The sequence below is a fragment of the Python bivittatus genome, unplaced genomic scaffold, assembly GCF_059951505.1.
Source record: "Python bivittatus isolate LINGU-HERP-01145 unplaced genomic scaffold, Pbiv_v1 ctg000290_np1212, whole genome shotgun sequence".
Taxonomy (NCBI): Eukaryota; Metazoa; Chordata; class Lepidosauria; order Squamata; family Pythonidae; genus Python; species Python bivittatus.
Genome location: NW_028277068.1, coordinates 417,971 through 424,248, shown reverse-complemented (window position 1 = coordinate 424,248; position 6,278 = coordinate 417,971). Strand labels below are relative to the sequence as shown.

The 6,278-nt window shown below is 41.6% G+C and overlaps 1 pseudogene; it reads right to left on the bottom strand.

The window, feature by feature from the left end:
- Window positions 1–220: 220 nt before the first annotated feature.
- Window positions 221–1,816, bottom strand: LOC148215422 (vomeronasal type-2 receptor 26-like; annotated as a pseudogene).
- Window positions 1,817–6,278: the final 4,462 nt, after the last annotated feature.

The following is a 6,278-nucleotide window of genomic DNA, read 5'->3' as shown; positions in this document are numbered from 1 at the left end:
GGTGCCTGCTTTCAAGAAAGAGGGATCCTGGACAAGAGAAAAGCATAGCATTTATAAACTTTTGAGGCTAAGAGGCAGGAAATCTGAGGGATCTGATTGGAGGATAGGTTTAGATAGACGTTAAATGGGGGAGAAATGGTTTTTCAATTGTGAGATAAGAACAGACAGGTGATGGCCCTCCCATTGTTTCAGTATGAAAGTGTTAAGAGGGCTATTTATGTCAGTGGAACATGGCCACTCTTGGGTCCTGCAATGGCTTGGAGCTGATCCTGTTCTGCATGAGCAAAGAATGGCAGAAGGGAGTGGAGAAAAGAGGTTGCAGGAGGAGGAAGGGGGACAGTTTCCAGCTTTATTTTATTATTTTTCCATCACAACATTATAGATTTGAAAAAACAGGACTTGGTGGGTAGGGGTTTGGGTGTTTTTTTTTAATTAAAAGAACATTAAAGTGCTAAATAGAGTTTGTTGGAACTGTTAACTAGTTTTTTTGGGAGCCACATACCCACACTCACAGTACTATTTTATTTTGACATCAAATGTTCTTTTGTATTCAGATCTGGTCTTAGAAAGAGAATGTAGCATTTGGGGAAAAAGATGAAGCCCAGAAGCCCAGCACTGGAGGCCAAGATGGAGAAGATCTGCACAGCCACCATGTACTTGCCCTTCGTGCTCAGATAACTGGGCACAAAGGAGATCCAGACACTGCAGAAAACCAGCATGCTGAAGGTGATCAGCTTGGCTTCATTGAAGGCCCCAGGGAGGTTCCGGGCCAGAAAGGCCACTAAGAAGCAGACAGCAGACAGGAAGCCCATGTAGCCGAGGGCACCATAAAACAGGGGAACAGAACCTTCATTGCATCTCAAGATGATCTCTCCAGACTGCGAGTTCATGTCAAACTCAGGGAAGGGAGGAGAAGTCCCCAACCAGATGCTGCAGAGGACAACTTGGAGACCAGAGCAAGAAAGGACGATGGAGTTGGCCAAGCTCTTCCCCAGCCATCTCTGCACTTTATTCCCTGGCTTTGTGGCCAAGAACACTAATACCACTGTGACTGTTTTGGCCAAGACGGAAGAGACAGCCACTGAGAAAATAATGCTGAAGGCTGTTTGACGAAGAAGGCAGGTGGCTCTCCTTGGTCGGCCAATGAAGAGGAAGGAGGTCAAGAAGGAAAGCAGAAGAGATACAAGGAGGGTGTAAGAGAGGTCCCGGTTGTTGGCTTTGATGATCGGGGTGTCTTGGAATTTAATGAAGATTCCCAAGACAAAGCCTGTGATTGATGAGAGGAACAAGGCAAGGGAAGCCAGGATGATCCCCAGATTTTCTTGATAGGATAGGAAGGTCATAATCTTGTGTATACAGTGATCTCGGTGGATGTTTGGATATTGATCTTCTGGACATTTGTTGCATTTTTCTGCATCTGAAAAAAGCAAGAGTAAGATCTCCCAGAAAGCATATACAAGTTATCTCAGCAGAAGGGGTTTTTTTTTTTTTAAAAAAAAACCCCTCTACTTTCAACTGGAACAAGGAAAATTAAGGGAGTGTGTGTGATCCTGTTGTTGTTGTTGTTTTCATCTTGCCTCCTCTTAGTGAGAATCCAGAAGTTGGAACGGCCAGGGAGACCATCAGGTCTACCATCCCTGTTCAGTGCAGGGCTCAGTTTGGGGAGTGCTGTACTCAAGGTTTCATGAACACAGCAAGGAAGATTTCAAAAAAAGAAGAGGCACCAAAGCTGAGAAATGCTTTTCAAAACTCCCTTGCACAGAAAATGTCTCAGTAAAGAGCCTTTCCATTTCCTTTGATCTCACCCACCTTCCATGGTGGAGATGGTTCCTTCAGCACAAGGAAGACAGTCGTAGCAGCAGTTGGGCCTTCCTTCCTGAGCCACCTTCATGAATCCGGGACGACAGCTTTCCACACACCTGGAAGGAGGCAGGGGCTGAGCAGAGAGAGGAAAAACACCCAGGAAGTGAATTTATTTCACAAAAGGATGCAAAGGAGGAATGACTTAGTGGTCTGAAATTCAAGACTGAGCTTTACTTAGTTTCAAGCCTATAAAAAATTGGAGTTCATCAGATAGATTCAGCTGCTTGTTGCTTCTGTGTTATCTTTTCTTCTAATTTTTCACACACCACAATTTATAGTTTCAGAATCTAAATTTATATACTAAATTACTCCAGAAATGATTGGATGGATATTTTGCTTTGGCAGAATTAATCCTGCTGCCCCATGGATCAAATCTACCTATATTTGCACAGGACTAATAAATAGTTTACTAAAACATTCAATATTATATTTCTCATAGAAGCCTCAAAATCTAAACAGGGAATTCTCTTGGAGAACTTTGATGACCTTCAAAACCGCTTTCTGCCCAAACAATGCAACCCTGTTGGTAAGAGCTTTGATGAGAATGAAATAAACATTTTCTCACCTTGTTCAGCCCTTCCATCTCTGCAATCCCATTCGGGTTCATCATGAACGTGAAATCCTGGGATCCCTGTCGTTCAAGACTCCCAAACTTCACTTTGCTAACAGTCATATTGGAGAAAATCACCCAGTTCACAATGTCCAGGTCTGATGCCAGCTCTCCATTTTCATCCAAATACACCCCTTCTATGGCATTATTGTAAAACTGAGAATTTTGAAGGAAGGAATGAAGCTGGAATGGAGAAGAAAAAAGAGTATTTTTAGACAGGGCACCCAGGACCCTTTCACTTGTGCTGGGGATGAACTGAAGATTTCTCTGTCGATATACAAAATGAATATATCAGATTCATTTCCAAGTTCTTCCAGACACAATCTATAAATAATTGAATTGTAAAACTTACTTTAATTATATAAGAACTGGACAAACATTGAGATGGCCGAGAGAGAAACTTGGACAGGCTTTCAAGATTCTATTATGCCCAATAACAATAAAATTGCATTCCTGGAATCTCTGCAGTGTCTGTTTCTTGACCTGTCCTACCTGGAGGGGTGACATCAGCCTTGACAGGCTGCCCAAGTTTCTCCCTCTCCCAATTTACTTTAAACAAAGTCAGGCAAGGGTTATTTGGGTTTATTTCCCAAATCTTCTTCTGGACTATGTAATCACCTACCAGTTCCTCCTTGATGGTTTATTCCTTACCTTCATCCCTCTCAGTTCCTTTACAATCTACCTGTCAAGTGGCAACAGATAAAAAAAGACACGTCAAAAGGACCTTTGTTTTTTGTTCCTACATTTTTTTAAATTAAAGATTTTTAAAAAGGGGGTTAAAAAAAGTACAAACTAATATAAAGTTAGAAAAAGAAAAGAAAAAGAAATCAAAGAGAAAGCTAAAAGTGCAAGAGAAGAAAAAAGTAAAGAAAATATAGAAAAGAAAGAAAAAAGTTACAAAAAAGGACCTTCCGATCTTCACAGCAGTTTTAAGTACAATTACAAATTTACCTCTTACTCTATGTTTACAACATAACTCTATTAAATTAAAAACTGTTTTGTCTGATTGTCAAAACCATAAATCATAAGTTCATTTTTTTTTTTGGTTTCATGGGAAAAATCTATAAGAGGTTTTCAGTCAGCAATTAACATAGATATTGTTTGTTCTCTGATTCAACAAGCCACATTAGTCATCTCAGCAAGTTCCAGCATCTTTACCAACCGTTCCTGCATTCTGGGTACTGCCAAATTTCTCCGTCTTTGTGCGCACAATAATTTCGCTGCAGTGATCAGGTACAAAAAGAAAGTTCCATGACTTTTTTGCAGATGTTTGTCCATCAATTGGAAAACAAAAATCTCTGCTTTCAATTGTATATTGATCTTTAAAATCCTCTGAATTAGTGTATGTATTTGAATCCAGAATTTTCAAGCTTCTTTACATGTCCACTGAACATGATAAAAATGATCCATCTTTTTGTTCATATTTCCAACCAAAATTTGAAGTGCCTTTACCCATTCTAGACAATTTCTCCAGTGACATATACCAATGATACATGATTTGATAAAAATTCTCTTTAAGATTACAAAAGAATGTAAATTTCAATCCTTTCAGCCACGTGTTTTCCCATTGTTCCATCCGCTGAATATAACCAAAACTTGTAGCCCAGAAGCAGCCCAGGACTGCAGGGAAAGGTGACTCCTTCCCCCCTCCCTCTCCCTCTCCCTCTCCCTCTCCCTCTCCCTCTCCCTCTCCCTCTCCCTCTCCCTCTCCCTCTCCCTCTCCCTCTCTCTCCAATCCAGAAACATTCTCTCTGTTCCATTAGTACTACCGAAGTACTCTGCTTGTTAAGAAACTACTCCCTCATAGCTGATGTGTGTGTCTCCATATGTCTTCAGGGTGAATGCTGCATCTTGCAGTCCGATTGTCCTCTTTGCTTCTCCAGACAGCTTCCAAACGTCTGGTGGGCTGTCTTGCGCCAAGAGTCCCTATTTTCCCCTTTCTGCCTGCTCATATAGCTGAACATAGTGTCCAATGATCATTCTTGAAAAATCTCCCATGTCCTCTCAATTCCATGCTTTCTCTCCTTGAAGTGAATAATGGGGTAAATTCTCATAAAGGATTAACTATCTCTACCTGATTGAATAAATAGCACTGATTGGTTATTAATTATTATTTTGGTTTGGTCTTCTTCAATGCACAAGCCCATGGAATAACATAGAAAATTATCTTCCAAACAGAACTGTGTTCTTAGAGGATCCAGATCTTAATAACGACCATGAAAACACTTCTCAAAAGCTGTTCAAATGAGATCCATTGTTGAACAAAGCAAGAAGCTATTAGAGAATGTCTCTGATTCCATTTAATTTGCTCTTTCTGAACTATAATCTTCTTTTTCTAGGTGATCCTGATGATGTTCCTCTATTATACTTCTGTATAATAATAAGTGTCCTCTCTCGCTCAGAAGGCACTGCAACCAGTTCTTACTCTCAGCTTTTCTTGCCTTTACTGTAGCTGGAAGAAGGTGTGGTAGGATAAATCTTCTCTCAGTATGAAAGTATCTTTTTCAGAAAAAGATGCAAGTCTTTTTCAGAAAAAGATGCAAAATAAGCTTCAAGAGCTGAGAGTTGAAGATAGTGGAGAAATGGGGAAAGGAATGATCCTGGCATTTGCAGAATCTCTCTCAGCTGATAAACTCCCAAGCAGGAATACAGATTCAGGCACACACCCCATACAGGCAGAAAAGGCATTATATGGAGTTCATAAAGAAGCAATTCAAATCTGCCCTTAAGAAGAAGAAATCCAACTGCTGAATGTGCTAGCAAGTTCCTTTTCAACGTTCACCAAGGTTGTGTAGAGGTTCATGGACTGGGGAGACCAAGGATTAAGAGCCCCCCTCAGCCATGGAAGCTCCCTGGTGGAGGTCAGGCCAATTGCTTACTCTGAGTCAGCCCATTTGTCTTCAGGGTTGTTGTGGGAAAAAAGTTGGAGGAGTTAGTGATCCAGATCCCACCTTGAGTCTGGAGAAAAGGTGAAGGTCAAATCCTAAGAACCTTGTGGAAGCAAAGCAGAAACTTTTCCTTCTCTTTGTTTTGTCTCCCAGGACTTTAAGGCAGACTGAAGGACACCGTACCATGAACCTGAAGAAAAAGTATGTTGTGCACAACCACACTGCAAAAATTCTTCCCAATGAAGCCAAAATGAAACACAAATCTCTTTATGGAGACACAACACTGCTCCATTTATCTAGAGGTTTCCAGGTGAATGGGAAGCTCAGTAAGAGAGGAATCTTGGCTTGCCTTGAGTCTCAGCCTACACAGTTCATCAGTCTGGAAAAGGTTGGCAACTTGCTGAGACTCTTCTCCATTTTGTTTCCCCAATTCTCCTGAAAACTGAACAGGGTGGCAAAGCAATAAAACTTTTTAACCAAGAAATGGGGACTGTGTCTGGACCAAGGCAGTCCTGGAGCAGAGGGGCAGCATGGCAGGGAAGGGGTCAGAAGGGTGATACTGTCTAATATAGCCCCCAGATCACTAGAATGGAGGGGAAAGGATTGGGTGGGAGATGGTGGTGCTCCTGCTTGCCAGGAGAAAAATCAGAGAAGGGAGACACACAAGCAAACAATAGATTAACCAAGAAACCATTGCTGGCAAATAGAAGGCGGAGAAATGGAAGCAGTAACACATTGGTCACCTAATGCGAAGAGAGGACTCTTTGGAAAAGACCCTGATGCTGGGAAAGATTGAAGGCAAAAGGAGAAGAGGACGGCAGAGGATGAGATGGTTAGATAGCATCACTGAAGCAATGAGCATGAAACTGAGCAAACTCAGGGAGGCAGTGAAGGACAGGAAGGCCTGGCGCAATATG